Consider the following 20,469-nt stretch of genomic DNA (forward strand, 5'->3'; position numbering starts at 1 on the left):
ACTCCATTCACCTCATCGCATCCTTCCTCCCCGGGGTTCGGAACACGCTGGCGGATCATCTGAGCAGATCCTTCCTTTCCCACGAGTGGTCCCTTCGCCTGGACGTCGCCCTTTCGCTCTTCCAGAGGTGGGGATGTCCCCGGATGGACCTCTTCGCGTCTCGAGGGAACAGGAAGTGCCAGATGTTCTGCTCCTTTCAAGGCCGGGAATCCAGTTCGGTAGCAGACGCCTTCCTTATTCCATGGACGACGCATCTGTTCTATGCATTCCCTCTGTTCCCGCTCGTCCACAAGGTCCTTCTGAAGGTGCGCAGGGACAGGGCCCGCTTGATCTTGATAGCTCCAGCATGGCCCAGGCAACATGTTGCTGGACCTGTCTCGGGCCGACCCTGTCCCCCTGCCTCTTCACCTGGACCTGATCACCCAGGACCACGGCAGGCTACGTCACCCAGACCTGCAATCACTGCACCTCACGGCGTGGTTCCTGAGTGGTTGAACCGGTCTGAACCCCACTGCTCTACCCCAGTGCGGCAGGTGCTCCTGGGCAGCAGGAAGCCTTACACTAGAGCGACGTATTCAGCCAAATGGAAGCACTTCACCTGTTGGTGCACGGAACGGGGTTTCCTTCCCACCGAGATCTCCATTGCCAATATCCTAGACTACATCTGGTCTCTAAAGCAACAGGGCCTGGAGATATCATCTCTCCGGGTTCACCTGGCGGCCATCTCCACCTTTCACCCGGGGTGGGGGGGGATGGCCACTCTGTGTTCTCTCACCCTGTGGTGACTAGATTCCTTAAAGGCTTGGAGCGTCTTTACCCCCAGATTCGATGCCCTACCCCTACCTGGGACCTGAACCTAGTTCTGACCCGGCTCATTTCTCCTCCGTTTGAGCCATTAGCGACTTGCTCCCTGCTCTATCTCTCCTGGAAGACTACCTTCCTGGTGGCCATCACCTCAGCCAGATAGGTGTCGGAGCTCCGGGCACTCACGGTAGATCCCCCATATACTCTGTTCCACAGGGACAAGGTGCACCTGAGACTGCACCCAGCCTTTCTCCCCAAGGTGGTCTCGGCCTTACACGTCAACCAGGAGATCTTTCTCCTTGTCTTTTTCCCGAAACCCCACTCGTCCCGCAGGGAGCAGCAGCTTCACTCACTGGACGTCCGTCTCGTGCTCGCCTTTTATATAGAGAGAACCAAACCATTCCGCAAATCCCCCCAACTCTTTGTGGCGGTAGCAGAATGTGTCAAAGGGTTACCCGTTTCCTCTCAAAGAATCTCCTTGTGGGTAACGTCCTGTATCTGAGCCTGTTATGACTTGGCTCATACCCCTCCGGGGCACATGACTGCGCACTCTACCAGGGCTAAAGCCTCATCGACAGCTTTCCTCGCCAACTTCCAGGAGATCTGTAGGGCAGCGACCTGGTCCTCCGTTCATACTTTCGCTTCCCATTATGCCTTGGTCCAGCAGTCCAGAGATGACGCGGCCTTCGGCTCCGCAGTGCTCCACGCCGCGACTTCTCACTCCGACCCCACCGCCTAGGTAAGGCTTGGGATTCACCTAACTGGAATGGATATGAGCAATCACTCGAAGAAGAAAAGACAGTTACTCACCTTTGTAACTGTTGTTCTTCGAGATGTGTTGCTCATATCCATTCCACACCCGCCCTCCTTCCCCACTGTCGGAGTAGCCGGCAAGAAGGAACTGAGGAGTGGGCGGGCCGGCAGGGGTATATATCAGGCGCCATGCCAGCGCCACTCTCGGGGGCGACCTGCCGGCCCACCAGAGTTGCTAGGATAAAAATCTTCCGACGAACGTGCACGCACGGCGCGCACACCTAACTGGAATGGATATGAGCAACACATCTCGAAGAACAACAGTTACAAAGGTGAGTAACCATCTTTTTTGCATACCAAGAACTCTGACCAAAGCAATCAGACATTTTAGTATTTGCTGCCAATACTTTTCTTCTTGCTTAATCAAGTGCAAATGTTCTTCATCATTTGTTCTCTTGTATTTCAATCGCAGTTAAGGTTCTTTCCATGTCTGAACATTCGTCAAATGTTCACTGCTTTTCTCGTGCCGTGAAAGAATTGCAGACATGTTTTTCCAATCCCTTGAGCCTTTTTCAGAAAGAGATGATGTGCAAATAGTATTACTGCCAAACAACTTGCAGCAGAAGCAAGATAGAATCACTTGATGTGGAATACTGCAGCCACTGACAGTGCATTTCTTCTCCATTAACAAGTCTACGTTTGTAATGAATTGTCGAGAATTTTCTTTGCTTACTATCTTTGGGAAAATTGAACTGCTGAACTTGTTCCGGCCCATGTTCCCCCAGAATTTATCGGACTTGATCATCGCATTTGGCCCAAGTAGCAGGATCACTAAAGCTCAAATTCAAACGAGTGACATTTTCGCTTTCATGGTCTTCCAAGTTTTGATCCTCGTGTGTCTCATTTGATTCGTCTTCAATATTCAGATTATGTTCTTCAAACTCTTCTTCAACTTCTGAAATTCTCGTCCCCACCTCCATCTCTGCTTGATCCTTTTGCATTGAACTACCTTCGTCTCTGGCCAGTGGATGGAGATGTTTCAGAAATGAACCTTCTTTCTTTCTTTCTTTCTTTTCTTTCTTTCTGCTTATCATCCTTCCGCTTACGAAATTGTGCCCCAGACAATTTTTTTTATCTGCCATGAGGCTGCATCAACTGAAAACGAAAAAAAAATGAAATTGTATTCCTATCAGTTCTTTTTCTTGTTCGCTATTAAAAGTAAAGGATAGAGAATACATCACTTACTATAAGTCACTATTTGAATTTCATCAACTGTTTGACGTAAATATTGATTAAGAGATCAAGATGACTTTTCCTTAAAATTAAGCAATGTTGATTGTAATCAGAAATACACCCTTTTTAATCACGTATACTTCCTTCATGTAAAAATCTGACTGGGAGTGCTGCAGAACCCATTCTGTCCAACCAGCCATGCACCTCCAAATGATTGCCAAGTGCTCTCTGTGGTGGTATGCTCATCTGCTCTAAATGCCTACTGACTTCCCTATGAGAATAATCTTTGACTTTGATCCAATGAAAGCAGGATGGAAAAGCCCCCTCCCCCTCCCAGGACCTAAGACATGATAGCTGGATGACATAAACAGACACCTGTCCCTCATAGGCACTACCTCATAACTGCCAGTTTTGCTCAGGACAGATCATAGAGGAATATTATGCATTCAGTGGTATCATAACCTTAGTCCCAAATTTGGACCTTAGCGTCCAAAATATGGGGGTTAGCATGAAAACCTCCAAGCTTAGCTACCAGCTTGGACCTGGTACTTGCTGCCACCACCCAAAAAATTAGAGTGTTTTGGGGCACTCTGGTCCCCCTGAAAAACCTTCCCTGGGGACCCCAAGACCCAAATCCCTTGAGTCTCACAACAAAGGGAAATAATCCTTTTTCCCTTCCCCCCTCCAGGTGCTCCTGGAGAGATACACAGACACAAGCTCTGTGAAACTACACAGAGTGACTCCCCCTCTCTGTTCCCAGTCCTGGAAACAAAAAGTACTTTCCTCTTCACCCAGAGGGAATGCAAAATCAGGCTAGCAAATCCAACACACACAGATCTCCCCCCCTGATTTCTTCCTCCCACCAATTCCCTGGTGAGTACAGACTCAATTTCCCTGAAGTAAAGAAAAACTCCAACAGGTCTTAAAAGAAAGCTTTATATAAAAAGAAAGAAAAATACATACAAATGGTCTCTCTGTATTAAGGTGACGAAATACAGGGTCAATTGCTTAAAAAAATATTGAATAAACAGCCTTATTCAAAAAGAATACAAATCAAAGCACTCCAGCACTTATATTCATGCAAATACCAAAGAAAAGAAACCATATAACTTACTATCTGATCTCTTTGTCCTTACACTTAGAAACAGAAGATTAGAAAACAGAAACTACTTCTCCAAAGCTCAGAGAAAGCAGGCAGCCAGAAAACAAAGACCCAGACACCAAATTCCCTCCACCCAAAGTTGAAAAAATCCGGTTTCCTGATTGGTCCTCTGGTCAGGTGCTTCAGGTGAAAGAGACATTAACCCTTAGCTATCTGTTTATGACAAGTGGTCTCTACACTGGCCAAGCAACAGCATGACAACTAACCTAACCTAACCTAACTAGTCCATCCAACTTTTTGACTGCTTCTTGGGCACTGGTGAAGGGTAGTGGGGCCAGACTGAGCCCGGTGATGGGGAGCACTACAAGTCTACAAACCGAGGCGAGCTGCTGGGCCTAGAGTCCTGCTGAGACTGCAGTCCTGCACCAAGTGGAGCGCAGCCTCCATGAGGAGGGAACTCAAACAAATATCATGCTCCTGCGTGATTCCCCCAAGCACTTCTTCAGGCAGCTGCTATGGGGGTCTCTGACAGGCTTAGGCCTCCTTGTTGCAGGCATAACACAGCAGCAGGGCTTAAAACCCAGATACCGGGCATGACAGAGGCTGGGGCAGGGAGAGGGGCAGCTCAGCTCTGCAGGCTGCCGTCCTCTCCAGCCACCTATGCACAAGGGGAGCAGGAGGACAGGCACCCAAGGCCGAGCTGTGGGGAAGCGCTTACCTTGCCCAACGCACGGGCGTTGGGTCCTTTTTCTTCACCACATCGCCACCCGAGGCTCTTTTGTTCTCTGTGCCCCCCGCTGGGGCTGACTGTGGAGGCTGAGCCGTTTCCTCATGAAGCCCTGCTGTCGTGCCCATCACCAGGCTCATGCCACGTGAGCGCTAAGTGGAGCTCTGCGCAGCCGCTGGCGCCCCCGCTGGTAATGACAATAATTGCATGGAGCAGCTGCTACGCTGGGAGAGGGAGTCTGAGCCGCACGTGTCAGCGCACCGCCTGCAGCCCAGCCCAGGAACGATGTAAAAAAAATTGGGGGCACCGCTTTTTGGCTCCCCCAAATCTTGGCGCCCTAGGCAGTCGCCTAGTTTTCCTTAATAGCAGCACCGGCCCTGTCCTTAGCCCTGCAGGCCAAGGATTTTCACCAGATGTCTTTAGCTTCCCATATTAGTTTTCTGTACTTCATATTGTCTACTTTGTCTTGATGTTTTTTCCCCTTCTGCTTGTTATATATTGTCTTTTTATTTCCAATTGCTGCTTCACTTCTTCTAATCAGGATGGACTTTTACCCAAAGCTGTCCTCTAGTGCAGGTGTTCCCAAACTGGGCCACACTCCAAAGGTCGGCTGTGACACCATACTGGGTGGTCTGCCATGGGCAGAGCGTGGGGGAACGTTGCCCCCCAAAACTCTGTATGTTGGTGGAACAGTGAGCAGTGATGGCCTCTACCCAAGGCCAGAGGAGCCTAGTGCCCCAAGCAGGCAGCAGAAAGAAAAGGAGAGCTTCTGGATGCTGGGTAGAATGAGGAGAAGGGGCTGGCCCTGAGTGGTGGGATCAAAGGCATCTGGAGGAGGCTGGAGGGTTCGTGACCATTCCTGCTCTGAGCTACTGTACCCAATGATCCCAGTCTGTCAGGCCCCCTGGAGTATTGGCCCCAAGGGACTGGGACTTGATGGTGCTGCTCTGTTTCCACATGAACAATGCCATCATCAGGACTGTCATAGGTAAGAGCCAGCCTCGGCCTGAGCACTTGCCTTTGCCCAGTACTGGTGACCTTCAAGCCCTTCCCTTGTTGTCCGGCAATTGTTCCGCTATTTCACATTTAAGTTCTTTCAGAACTCTTGGGTGAATGCCATTGGGTCCCAGTGACTTGTTACTGTTAAGTTTATCAATTAATTCCAAAACCTCCTCTAATGACACTTCAGTCTGTGACAATTCTTCAGATTTGTCACCTACAAAGGACGGCTCAGGTTTGGGAATCTCCCTAACATCCTCAGCCGTGAAGACTGAAGCAAAGAATTTATCTAGTTTCTCCTCAATGACTTGATCGTCTTTAAGCGCTCCTTTTGTGTCTCGATCATCTAGGGGCCTAAGTGGTTGTTTAGCAGGCTTCCTGCTTCTCATGCCCTTAAAAAACATTCTGTTATTATCTTTGGAGTTTTTGGCTAGCTGTTCTTCAAAGTCCTTTTTGGCCTCTCTGTCACTCCATCCTTTACTCCACATGCTCACTAGTACTATACTATTGTCTGTCGGGTCTTGGCCTGGGCATGTCTGGTCTTTGCCTTGGCATGTTTTTGCACATGCTCAATGATGTCCTTTACTACAGAGCTGGGATTCTGCCAAGCCACACCCACATCCACTTGGCTCTTTGCCAGCACACTTTTTTTTTTTAAAGAAATCCTAAATTCTTACTGAGAATGCTCAGGGTCTGCAGCGTAGATCCAATATAGGTCTCCACCCCCTGCCTTTTTTTTGATAGTAGAATCCTTTTCCCTGATGTTGCATCAGCACATGTTCGATTGCATCTAGGTGGAGAAGATGAACCACCTGCATGCAGAAGATGCTCATGAGAGGGGTCCCTAAGAGGGACAGGGAAGGAGAAAGGGTGGGCAAGGAAAATAGGAAAGGAATGGAGTAACCTGACTGAGCTATTTCCAGGACCCAGCAGTCCTGAGTGATCTGTTGCCAGACATCTTAGAAAGTCTGGAGGCAGTAGCCAAATGGGCAAATAGGTGGCGGAGTCAAGGGGTGGTTGCATATACCCCCAAGGAGCACTTCAAATTTTTTTGTTACCCAATGGTGGGAAGTAGTTGGTTGCGCCTGGTTTTGCCTGTGTCTAAGAGGTCTGTTGCGGTTTTTCCTGGTGTCATACAGTCTGGGCTGGGGTCGGTGATATTGTTGTGCACTGGGCCTTTGGTAAGGTTGATACCCTTGTCTCCTGGGGAGGGATGAGTATGTGCCCAATATGAGCAAACTCGCTCTAGAGTCTTTCATAGTGTGAAAGATTTCATTTATTTTGGCAGGGGAGACGTTATCTTTGTCAAAGGGGAGACTCTCCACTTCGGACTGCAAATCTTTGGGGATACCGGATGCCGAGAGCCAAAAAGACCAGCGCATCACCACTGCAGTGGTGCAGGCTGCTGGATCAGTCATGTCCATGGATGCTTGCAGTGCCATGATAGACACCAATTGACCTTCGACGAGGACTAACTGGAAGTCCGCTCTCCTGTCCTCTGGTATATGGGAATCAAATCAAAGAGCTTGTTGTAGTTGTCATGGTCATAGCTTGCAAGGAGAGTAGAATAAATTTGCAATTCTATATTGCAAAGTAGAAGAGTATAAACCTTGTGGTCCAGGAGCTCAAGACGTTTGAGGTCCTTGTCCTGCAGAGTGGGCCAGTAGTTTGGTTGCTTTGTTCTCTGTGTCACTGCATCAACCACAACAGAATTGGGTTGTGGGTGGGAAAATAAGAAATTGATGTCCCTCGCAGGCATGTAGTATTTATATTGAGCTTTCTTGCATGTTGGTGGAATGGAGGCAGGGGTCTGCGAGAGAGTACCAGCTGGTTCTAGGAGAGCTTTCTCTATGGGTAGTGCTATCTTTGAAGGTGCAGAGGGTTGGAAGATTTTGAGAAGCCTGGGTTGTGTTTCCTGGACTTCCTCCAAAGGGATGTCCTGGCAGAGTGCCATTCTCTTAAAAAGTTTGTGGAATTGCATAAAGTCGTCGACATTTTCTGGAGGTGGAGGCATAAGGGTGATTTCTGCGGTTGATGGCGAGGCAGGAGCCAGTAAAACCGGGAAGGATTCATAGCCCACGTCTTCAGGAGGGGGTTCAGGAGCTGTAGATGTTGATATTGCTGGGGATATAGGCATAGGACGAGCTTGCGGTCTGCTAGAAGAGGCGCAAGGAGGAGCGGTGGCAAGAGCCGACCATGGGTACCACTGAGGCCAGGGCACCGGGTAGGAAAAAAATGGGTCCTGGCTACTGGGAGACAAAGTAGGGAAACTGAGGCTGATTCTTATGATGCCCCATGTCTTGGGATATGTATGGTTCCAGTGGGGGGGAAGATTCAGGCAGGGAGAACTCTGCCTGCTGCTGTGTGCCGTTCTCACTGTCAGTGAAAGTATCCAGGTCACATGGGGAGAACTGCTGTTCAAACAATGAGTGCTCCCTGTCCTGGAGCGGAGAATCAGGCTTAGGAACCACAGAGATATCATGCTAATGCAGGAATTGTTGCTGCTCCCTAGGCTGGTGTGCTGCAGAGTGTGAAGTCTGAGCAGCAGCCCAGAGTGATTTTATTTTCACTTTGGCAGGAGCCGAGAGCCATTTGTGAGAGCCCCGCAAGGGGTCTGAATCTGCTGGGGGTAGCAGGCAGGCTCAGTGCCAGGTGTGGAACTTGTTGTTGGCATCGGGTCCATCGTCGGTGCCGGAGAAGCTGGTGCCGAGGAGAGCTTCCCGCTGCAGGAAGTCGGGTCTCTGCTTTAGAGCCCCGTGAGAGTTGCTTGTAAAGTGCAGGGGTGGTCAGAGTTGCCTGCTCTCCGGGCTGACAGCACCAAGGGTAAAGACCCTGCAGAGATCATTCACCCTCTTGAGTGTCTCTGAGAGGAGACATTAGGGCTTCCTGCCTCTTCACGTGGGAGGGTGAAGCCGGGCTCCTGGCCAGTTCTGACCTGGCAAGGGAGCAGGATTTACTGCCTTGCTCCATAGGCAGCTGCAGAGCTTCTTGCCTCTGCTCCAGAGAGGGTGTAGCCATATTCCCGGGCAGTTCAGACCTGGCCGGGGAGCGTGAGGGGGAGGGTTTGCCATTGCCTGTCTCCAGAGGCAGCTGCAGGGATTTCTGCATGAGAAGCAGTTTCAGCCGCAGGTTTCTGTCAGGATGAGCCCTGGTTTTGAGTCTTGTGCAGTGGAAACACTTGGCAGGGACGTGTGTCTCGTCAAGGCACTTGACACAGTGTGAGTGTCCATCGGACATTGGTATAAAGTCCTGACAGAAAGCTCATTCCTTGAATCTTGTAGCCCCCAGCATTACTGCCCCAGTAATGTCAGGGGAGAGTGTCTCAGTGGAAGATAAACTTGAGGGGAATTTTTTTTAAACTAACTATTCTAAAGGAAGGGAAACAACTGGGATATTACTAACTAACTATTTCTATGTAATTGTTTCCTTCCAAAACCAGGGACGAGGATCAGTGCTGCTCCGAGTCCCATCTTCGGCTGAGGACGGTTCAGAAGGAACTGAGTAGGGTGCAGGACGCACGCGCTCAAGAAGATTCCAACAAGATGGGAGATAACTAACTGAGTGCATGCATCCCAACCAGGCACTGCTACCGAAAATCTCCAATCAACGGCGCCGGGATGCACCGTCACCTACCGTGGAGCACCCACAGGGACAGCACTCAGAGAAGAACCACACAGATTCCTGAAGAGTAGAAAGCACAGGGCACTCGTGCAAGCACATTCCAGGAGGGTGATACCAGACCACCCCGATAGTATGGTACAAACACAATCCCCGAAGATGATACAAGGACACACTGATCCCTTGTTGAAGATAAGGTCAGACGACATTGTGATGGATAGAGATGTTTTGATTGAACCAACATGTACAAGGGAAAGGGTGATAAATAACCATGTCAGAGAAGCAAAACATAACTTATTTGTATCGGAGTATAATAAGGCGCCTCCTAGGGAGTGTCTTTGGCCAGCCAAGGGGGGAATGGAAAGTCCCACCATTCACTGAGCTGGTCCATTGTCACAGGCATACATGTGTTAGTGTACCTGTAACCATTGAGCCAGGGCATAAGCACCATTCTTCGACGTCAATAAACTTGGCCAGGTGCCTTTGCTACTAAACCAAGTCTTGAGGTCTTACTGGACAGTTCGCAACGAGTTCTGCCGTGTCTGGTCTGTGCAGAGCTGGGACAGCATACACCAGAAACACATACATACAGCCAACGACTAACTACAGCAGATATTAAAGATATTCCAGAGGTAATTGATGGCTTTGATAGTATGGGGATCCTAACTTTGGTGGGGTATTGATGGAACTCGTGCCCATAATTTGCCCTCCTTCAGGAGCTCCTGGGTACATAAACTAGGCACTAGTGTAGGGGTTCTCAAACTTTTTCTTTCCGAGGCCCCCCCAACATGTTATAAAAACTCTATGGCCCACCTGTGCCACTACAATTTTTTTTCTGAATATGCAGTAGATTAAAAGTTGTATTAAACTGATAATTATACAGTTAAACACCCACACATATATAATATACAAAAAAAAGGATAATGTAGGTACAAAAATAAAAAAACAGTATTATTTTTGTTTCACTTAGTGTGAAATTTGTTGCCAGTGCTGATCAACAGTTCTGTGAAAATGTGAGGATATCTTCGACAAGCACGTGTGCATATCATGGTCAATGTTGATCCTTTCTTTTCATTGATGTAATGGCTGAAAAATCCAGCTTCACATAGGTAGGTGGTAATAAATGGAATCAAGACTTTCAGCACTGCAGAAGAAACAGTGATGTATTTATTGTAACACTCACACCAAAATGTATCCAGCTGTATTTCATTGAACCTGGTTCTGAGGGAGCTGTGTGATGAAATGTTAATGAACTCTTCTAACAGTTTTGATGGGAAAGTGGATGGAAGTTTAGCTATAATCTCACTAACTGGGTTTGCAGTCCATGGGCATGTATGGCTTGTTCTGTTGTGAGTGCAGGAAAATAAGCATTAAATTTGTTAAGCAGACCAGACAGATGTGCTGCTAGCTGAGATTTAATTATGTCAAAGTCAATGTTTTGTTCCTGAATGTAAGAGCTCAAACATATCAGTAGTTCCCCAACAAACAAGAACTGTCCAGAGTTGTAGTTTTCTGTTGAATGCCTCAATTCTTTCATGCTGGGAAATAAAATGATCTCACCTTGTATAGTTTTATTCAGTTTATTCATTTCACTAAATACATCTGCACAGTAACCCAGTTTTGCCAGTCACATCATCTTCTAGCACTTTGGCAAGTTCAGGCTTCTTAGCTAAGGAAGTACATAACTCTTCCTTGAAATTAAATATACAGGTAAGCATTCTGCCTCCAGATAACCATCTCACCTCTGCATCCATGAGCAAGGAATGGTGCTCTGCACCCACTTCTCACAAAGTGCAGCAAAACACCTGGAGTTTGTTTCCCTGGATTTAATAAAATTAAGAAGTGTTTTCTTCACTGTGTTCAGAACACAGTGAAGACCTGTTTCAGTATTTTTCACAGCAAGCACCTCATGGTGTAAAAAGCAGTGTGTCCAAATAGCATGACGTACAACAACTTTTATTTTTGCACTATGCCAGACTGTTTTCTGGTCATTGCTGCTGCTCCATCAGTGCAGACCCTGATGCAATTAGTCCAGCTGATTTCTACTGAAATTATTTAACAGTTTGAAAATGTCATCTAACTTTGTTGTCATCTTGAGGTCTTTGCAAAACAAAAAGTCTTCCTTTATTTCCTTATTCCACACATACCGAAAATAGGCAAGTAAATGGGGCATTTTTGTAATGTCGGTGGATTCATCTAATTGTTATGCTCGTGTAGCCAATCAATACACTGCAAAATTATGTCTTCTGATATACAAGTGATCCGTCATTTGATAGTGCATTTGACTTTGGTATTTTTGCCTTCTTCTCTCCAAATTTTTCCTTTGTGATTTCAGTAGCACACGGCATTGTCAAACGCACAGCAATCATAAGCTATTTTTTTGCTTAAGCAATTTTCCACACCACTATGTAGGGTGACCTTACAAGCTTTTTATCCATAATAGTTGTGGATTTCACTGTTGCTTAAGTACCAAGCAGTTCCTTGGCCTTTTGCTCAAAAAATGATTATTAATTGTCTTTATAGATTTCATGCTTTGTAATTAAATGTCCCTGTAATTTGGAAGGTTTCAAACATTCATTGGACAGTACTTGTGCACAAATTACACACTGTGGTTGAGATATATCTCCGCTTCCAGAACAAATAAAACCAAAATTGAAATAGTTGTTTCGTATTTCCTATGTTTTGCAAGGTTAATAACAGCTTTATGTTTCTTGTTCCTGTTACTCTAAATTTTAGAAGCCAATTAAATTAGCCTACGATAGCGCTTCTGATTTAGCAAAAGGGTAACAAGGTTGTGGCCTGCCCCAAAGGAATTGCCAGGGTGTTAGCAGGGGCTTGTCTCCAACCTCCAAAGGGCTCCCCAGAGCAAGCTAGTCTTGCTAACCCCTGAAAGGACACAGATACAGCCTTCTGCTCAAGGACTGACAAAACACAAGCAGAAATTCTTTGAAAACAAAATAATTATTATTTAACAGAACTAATAAAATATACAGAGTTTAATAAGGCAAGAAAAGATACATAGGATTTAAAGAAATACAATAGAATTAGATTTAAGAACTATACAATAAAACGGCGTAGCAAAATAAAAGACACAAACTGCAGAAAATATCTAACACATACAGAGAATACAGTGGTTTCAATGTAACATTCATATAAACATCCCGCATACACAAACACTTTTAGTCTTAGCCCTGGTCTACATTACGAGGTTAGGTCAAATTTAGCCATGTTAGGTCGATTTTCTAAGCAATGTGTCTACACAACCAACCCCGTTCCATCGACCTAAAGGGCTCTTAAACTTGACTGCTGTACTCCTCCCCAGTGAGGGGAATAGCGCTAAAATCGACCTTGCTTGGTTGAATTTCGGGTAGTGCAGACACAATTCGACGATATTGGCCTCTGGGAGCTATCCCAGAGTGCTCCAATGTGACTGCTCTGTACAGCAATTTTAGCTCCAATGCCCTAGCCAGGTACACTGGAAAAGTCCTGGGAAATTTTTAATTTCATTTCCTGTTTGGTCAGCATAACGAGCTCAGCAGCACAGGTGACCATGCAGTCCCAGAATCGCAAATGAGCGCCAGCATGGACTGAATGGGAGACACTGGATCTGATTGCTGTACGGGGAGAAGAGTCTGTGTAGGCCAAACTCTGATAAAAAAGAAGAAATGCTAATATGTATGCCAAAATCGCACAGGGCATAGTGGAGAGAGGCTACAGCAGGGATACACAGCAGTGCCACATGAAAGTTAAGGAGCTCAGGCAAGCCTACCAAAAGACAAACGAGGCAAACGGTCACTCTGGGTCAGAGCCCCATACGTGCTGCTCCTATGATCAGCTGCATGGCATTCTAGGGGGGGACCCTACCACTGTCCATGGACACCTGCAAGGGAGGAGTCTCACGCAACACAGAGGAGGATTTTGTGGAGGAGGAAGAGAATGCGCAGCAGGCTAGTGAAGAATCATTTCTCCCTGGCAGTCAGGACCTCTTCACCACCCTGGAGCCAGTACCCTCCCAAGGTGGGTTCCAGGACCCTGAAGCCAGAGAAGGCACCTCTGGTGAGTGCATGTTTGTGACTACAGTACAGGGTTTAAAAGCAATAGTGTTTAATGTCTGATTTACCCTGAAGACTGGATGCATTTGCGGCCAGTACAGCTACTGGAAACGTCTGTCAATGTGTCTGGGGATGGAGCGGGACTCCTCCAGGGACATCTCCATGAGGCTCTCCTGGAGGTACTCTGTAAGCCTTTGCAGAAGGTTTCTGGGGAGGGCTGCCTTAGTTCGGTCCTCCATGGTAGGACACTTTATCACACCAAGCCAGTAGCAAGTAGTCTGGAATCACTGCAGCACAAAGCATGGCAGTGAATGGTCCTAGGTTTTGGTCACATTCAAGCAACATTTGGTTTATATCTTTCTGTTTTAGCCTAAGGAGGGTGATATCATTCATGTTCACCTGGTTGAAAGAGGGGAGTTTTTGTAAGGGAACGGTAAAAGGCCCCCGTTCATGCTGGGCTGTTTGCGCTTGGCTAAAAGGGATCATCCATGAGAATAGTCAGGCAGTGGGGGGAGATGTGAAACGATCATCCCAGAGAATAGCCACAGGGTGGGGTGGAGGGAGGTGTGTGCTACACATCTACCTGAAAACCACAGCCTCCCTTTTTAAATGGCAAACCCAGCCGGCATTGCTTGCTATGGGAAAGGGGGCTGCTGCAGTTTGAAAGCATTCCCACGTGTTATGAAGGCGGAAGTACCCCGCGTACCCTTTGGCTTACCATGGCTGCCTGGAAACCGAATTTTGTTGCCCAGCCATGTCTGATGTGTCACCATACTAGCAGGCGCTCCATGTAAAAGGCAAAATGCAACCTTGTACCTAAAGCACGTATGCTGTCTGCTGTGAATTGTTTCATTCACTGAGTCTCCCTTTCTCAGAAATGTATCGTCTTAAATTCTACTCTCCTTTTTTTATTCCCCTGCAGGTGCAAATGTTTCTGTGTTTCACCTATCATCTCCGTCCCAGAGATTATCGCAGATTAGAAAGCGAAAAAAAACGCACTTGCGATGACATATTTTCCGAGCTCATGCAGTCCTCCTGCACTGATAGGGCACAGCTGAATGCATAGAGGCATACAGTGACAGAGTCCAAGAAAGCATTAAGTGAGTGCGATGAGAAGAGACAGAAGGTGATGTTAAGGCTAATGGGGGAGCAAATGGACATGCTCAGGCACTTGGTGGAGCTACAGGAAAGGCAACAAGAGCACAGACCGCTCCTGCATCCACTGTACAACTGCCTGCCCTCCTCCCCAGGTTCCATATCCTCCTCACCCAGACTACCAAGAACGCAGGGGCAGGAGGCTCCGGTCACCCAGCCACTCCACTCCAGAGGATGGCCCAAGCAACAGAAGGCTGTCATTCAAACAGTTTTGATTTATAGTGTGGCTATAATAAGCAATGTGGCCTTGTCCTTCCCTCCTTCCCCACCCACCCAGGCTACCTTGTCAGTTATCTCACTTTTTTTTTAATTAATGAAGAATGAATGCATGGTTTCAAAACAATAGAGACTTTATTTCCTTTGCCAGCTGTGATTGAAGGGGGGAGGGTGGTTGGCTTACAGGGAATTAAAATCAACAAAGGGGGCAGGTTTGCATCAATGAGAAACACACAACTGTCACACCATAGCCTGGACAGCCATGAAGCTGGTTTTCAAAGCCTCTCTGATGCACAGCACACCCAGCTATGCTCTTCTAATTGCTCTAGTGTCTGGCTGCTCAAAATCGGACGCCAGGCGATCTGCCTCAACCTCGCCCCTCCATAAATGTCTCCCCCTTATTCTCACAGCTGTTATGGAGCATACAGGAAGCAGCAATAACAATGGAAATATTGGTTGCTCTGAGGTCTAATCTAGTCAGCAAACAGTGCCAGCGAGCTTTTATATATCCAAAGGCACCATTCTGTTTTTGCTCATCCTATAGTTGAACTGCTCCTTACTACTGTCTGGGCTGCCTGTGTATGGCTTCATGAGCCATGGGAGCAAGGGGTAGGCTGCGTCCCCAAGGATAACTATTGGCATTTCAACATCCCCAGCAGTAAATTTCTGGTCTGAGAAGTAAGTCACTTCTTGCAGCTGCTCGAACAGCCTAGAGTTCCGATAGATGCAAGCATGATGCACCTTTCCTGGCCATCCCACATTGATGTCGGTGAAATGTCCCTTGTGATCCACCAGTGCTTGCAGCACCATTGAGAAGTATCCCTTGCGGTTTATGTACTGGTTGGCAAGGTGGTCCGGTGCCAAGATAGGGATATGCATTCCATCTATCGCCCCCCCAAAGTTAGGGAACCTCGTTGCAGCAAAGCCATCCACTATGACCTGCACATTTCCCAGAGTCACTACCCTTGATATCATCAGCTCTTTGATTGCGTTGGCTACTTGGATCACAGCAGCCACCACAGTAGATTTGCCCACTCCAAATTGATTCCTGACTGATCGGTAGCAGTCAGGCATTGCAAGCTTCCACAGGGCTATCGCCACTTGCTTCCTAATTGTCAGGGCAGCTCTCATCTTGATATTCCCTTCGCTTAAGGGCAGGGGAAAGCAAGTCACAAAGTTCCAGGAAAGTGCCTTATGCACGCGAAAGTTTCGCAATCACTGGGAATAGTTTCATATCTGCAACACTATGCAGTCCCACCAGTCTGTGCTTGTTTTCTGGGCCCACTGGGCGTTCCACTGTATCAACCAGCCCCCTGCCGCCATGATGTCCAAATTGCCACATCCCATGCTTTCAGGAACGTCTGTGTCCACTTCCTCCTCACTGTCATCCTCGTGCTGGTGGCTCTTAGCCAGGCTCTGCACATACTGCAGGATAATGCGCAAGGTGTTTACAATGTTCGCAAGAGCAGCGGTGAGCTGATCAGGCTCCATGCTTGCCGTGCTATGGCGTCTGCAGTTGCTTTCATGGAGGTAAGGAGGGAAGAAGGGAGGGGAGACTGACCACATGTATCCAAAACCACCCGTGACAATGTTTTTGCCCCATCAGGCATTGGGAGCTTAACCCAGAATTCCAATAGGCAGCGGAGACTGCGGGGCTGTGGGATAGCTACCCACAGTGCACCATTCTGTGAGTTGATGCTAGCCACGGTAGTGAGGATGCACTCCGCCGACTTAATGCGCTTAGTGGGGACATACACAATCGACTGTATAAAATTGCTTTCTAACGATCGACTTCTATAAAGTTGACCTAATTTCTTAGTGCAGACATACCCTTAGTGTTACAATCTAACCCTGTACTTAATTCAATATGGTATATGCGGTTTCTATATATGAAGCCAGTTGTCTATCTTGCACTCCTTTATGATAATGAATGGGTGGCTGTGGGAATACCTTGGTGACTTACCTGAATACCTTGGTGACTTCCCATCCACAGGAGACACTTCTACCAAGGGGTCATTCTTTACAGCATTGCAAGGAAAATTTTCCAAGGAAAGGTGTCACCTGGTTTGGATGAATTCTGTGCGTCTCACTTTTCTTCAGAAGATGGAGGAAGCTGTCTCTTTATGGAGCTCAAACAGTTGCCCTAGCTGTAGTATTTCCTTTGTGCATTTAATACACCTGACTGGGCTGATGTACTGGAAATGCTGTAATGCAGCCACTGCCTTGGTGATGTGGATGTACCTGGCACTTGTCCAAATGCAGGTGTTTATAAAGGTGCTGTGTTCACATAGTAACTGTCTCTGTCTATCTTTGCACCCAAAAAAACACTGCCCCTTTTAACACTTGCTAATTGTGTTGGCCTAACCAGCAAGACACCTTGCTTTGATATCTTAATTTGGCTGGCAGTGTCAACTTGAAGCTGGCTCATTCTGCTTTAAAAATACAGGGCTTTTACAATTCTTATTAATTCTTAAATTAATTCTACTGTACATCAGTAGTAATCATGATACATTAAAGCTAATCTGCCACAAACAGAAATATTGACACAAAGCTACTACATAATGCAATAAAAGAATCATTGTCTCCTGCGATTCAGGAAGAGGTTACTTTTTTCAGAGCGAGTGGTATTTAGTAATTTTTGAAACTCATTAAGAATCAGCAGCTGTTGGGAATCCTGAACAAAATGTTCCAGGATTACTAGACTGTAGAGACAATTTTTAATGGAGACTACTTGGGAAGGTTGGAGCTAAAGGAACATTGCAATCTTTGCTAAAATAAGTATGGTTTTTATTTTGATTATGCATAGTTAGTAAATGCAGTTCTCATCATTTAACAGTATTGTTGCACTATGGCAAGTTTTTGTACACGTGCATTAACAGCATTGGAACTAATTCACACTGGAACATAGTTAAATGCTTGCTTTCTCATCTTTTCTAGGAGTCCTAGCATAATCATACAATGAACAATTAAATCTCAGCAGCGTTATAAACTTCAGATCCACAGGAACTCAGCCATTCACCTTTAATTACTAGGATGAAGTGTGAAAGAGAAGCTTAAGATGTGTGCACTGTATGTTGGAAATGTTAATGTTCCTAATGTTGGTTATTTGTGTGCTATATTCCTTGATAGAAATGTTGGTCTGCTCTTGGTATTCTTACATAAGTTGTGATAAGTTAGAGGTTTTTAAGGTGAGGCTTGACAAAGCCCTGGCTGGGATGATTTAGTTGGGGATTGGTTCTGCTTTGAGCAGGAGGTTGAACTAGAGGTCCCTTCAGACCCTGTGATAGTCTATGATTCTATGATATGTGACAGGAAACTGTCTTAGGAACATGTGGGGATGTGAATTAGGTAGGAGCGATTGGATGTGAGATAAGGAAAAGAGATTGAAAGCAGGTGGCTGTGAGGTTCGCCGTATGCATCATGCAGAATTTCAATCCCTCAGTTGCTCAAAGCTGTCCTGGTACATGGAATTCAGAGGGTCCTCTATAGTGGCTGTTTTACAGAGGATGTATGAAAACTTCTCTGGAGTTCCATACTCTGGGCCCTTCCCAAAGTCCTTTCCCCCTTAATAATGGAATAGACTATTCCCACTGCTTCCTTCCCAAGCCTTCTCTCCTCTTCCTGCTTACCTTTCCACCTCCTTCCACCTAATGCAAATTTATTGTTAACAATTTCCTTAACATTTAATTTTTCTCTATTCCCCTTCATGAACTCCATACATGAGGATGACCAAACACCGCTCTAGACACTTACAAACTGACTGCATTTGCCACTTACTGCCCTTACTGGTGTCACCAAAAAAGAACTCTGGCTGAGTCCTCGTTGAAGGAGCATTACCAACAGGACCAAATGCAATCTGCAAAGACTGCACACCTTTAGCTTGGGCATTTTAAATATGTATCACAGATTGCTGTTACCCTGGTATTTCCAAAGTGGGCTCTCCTCTACCATTCTTTTAGACTAATAATTCCACCTGTGCCACCTGTATAGATTGCATTACTCCTAATCACTGCTGCTGCTTTTAACGCCTCTGTGTTCACCATCTGGCTCTGATCTGTGTGGGTTCCTCCCGTCATTTTGTAACTGATTACTCAGTTTGCTGCTGAAGAGAAGACCTCTGCGTAGGACACCTGAGCTAGCTCCGACTCAGCTAAGTGATATGATTGCAGCCGTGATTAATGAATGATTTTGTGATTCATAGGCCAAACCTAAAAGAAAAAATAATTTAGTTTAGAATCAAAACTGATTTTTTTTGTTTTCTCTCAATGAAACGATCCTCTCCAAAAGCTCATTTGAGTGTTGAATGGAATGTTTTGAATGTGGATTCAAAATCACATTTCTGAAACAGTTTATTTTGACATTGTTCAAAACTGGAAGCAGGCACAATCTTGTTGTGATAGGGCATCAGTGAATTCCTCAAATATTTAGGAAGTCATACCTAGCCAATAGTGCTTGATAATTGACTATCTTGAATGGCAAATTGGAGGAAGAGAAGACTTTCCTCCACAGAACATTAAGACTCTTCCCTTCCTTGTTCCCAGGAGGGATCCAGGGTGTTGCTGCTTGGTCCTCTCTGCAGCAGCCTGAACCACCACCAGGTTCAGAGCAGGGTAGGAGAAAAAGAATTCTCTTCCCTTGGTAGGGATATAGTATTGTTTGTCCTATCCTTTGGGAGTGGTGGAACATTTGACAGGTATGCCATACAACTCTTGCAGGCTCCAATATGGCATCGTTAATTGGGAGTGCTATTCTTACCAGCATTGAGGTGTGTAGGATATCCCAGAGCATATGCTGTGAGTCTTGAATCTCCTCCAGTGGGATCTGGAGTTCTCCCACAACTCTCTTTAGAAGCTCCCGAAACTATCTGAAGTAATCTGGTGAGGAGGGAAATGATGCAGTTACTGCTTCATTTGGTGAGAAGAATGGGAACCTAGCCAGCTCTAGCAGAACCACTGAGACTGAGGTGTAAGATTCTTCCTCCACTCTCAGATCCGTGAACCTGCTTGATGGGTCTCTTGGCATGGAAGCAGGTGGTGATTCTCTTGTGGATCGGTTGGGTACCAAGGGAAGATACTGCTCAAGGTCTCCAATATGGCCAGTAAGCTGGATTAATTGAAGGTATCAGTGACTCCAAGAATGGTGAGAGGTAGTTATTCTCACGAATGTGCATGTCTCTGTGATGGTGTATGGAAGAGGCAATTCTTCTCACAGTTCCGATCCTTCAGAAGAGGAGAAGGTGGGCTCCGATTCTAGTAGTGGTACCATCAGAGCTTATGGAACCGAGTATAGTATCTTCGAAGATAGCAAGAGACCCCGAATCTTAGGCTTATCCCATGGAGGGGATATGATCTCCCTGGATGTGGAGGTGCCTTATGGAGGAGGAGACTCTGGATCCAGTCAGCTGAAGACCTCTTGGGATCTGTCACAGATCCAGATCTTCCTGGTGTGAGGCGCACTCCCCCCGTCCCAGTTATTGGTACTGGCACTGAGGACTTCCCTGGTATAGGCAGGTCTTGTGCCTTGTGGGGTGCTGGTGATGGCAGTACTGACACTTCAGCACCTAAGACCTTTGGATCCTATTATTTCTGGGTCATCTTCTTGAGCCTGTGGGACTTTGAATGTGCTCCGTTCCCTTTGGCCAAGCTAGCAGAAGGAATGTCCTTTTTCTTGGATTTAGAGGAAGACTTAGCCCCATGCCTGTGGGGTGCTTTCAAACCTCCTGACTAGGTCTTGCCATGGGCTCAGTTGGGGTGGTTGTACTGGCACCAGCATTGGACGTAGTAGTGGGAGATGCACCCCTTGCTGAATCA

At 46.6% G+C, this 20,469-nt stretch overlaps 1 long non-coding RNA gene across 1 annotated transcript; it reads right to left on the minus strand.

Annotated features, from left to right (window-relative positions):
* Positions 1–757: 757 nt before the first annotated feature.
* On the minus strand, positions 758–20,080 carry LOC115645381. Its single transcript, XR_003998725.1, has 3 exons — positions 20,069–20,080; positions 15,966–15,972; positions 758–833 (listed from the first exon to the last, which is right to left on the minus strand). It is a non-coding gene; the product is annotated as an uncharacterized LOC115645381 (long non-coding RNA).
* Between the last annotated feature and the right edge of the window lie 389 nt (positions 20,081–20,469).

The sequence above is a fragment of the Gopherus evgoodei genome, chromosome 2 (assembly GCF_007399415.2).
Source record: "Gopherus evgoodei ecotype Sinaloan lineage chromosome 2, rGopEvg1_v1.p, whole genome shotgun sequence".
Lineage (NCBI taxonomy): Eukaryota > Metazoa > Chordata > Testudines > Testudinidae > Gopherus > Gopherus evgoodei.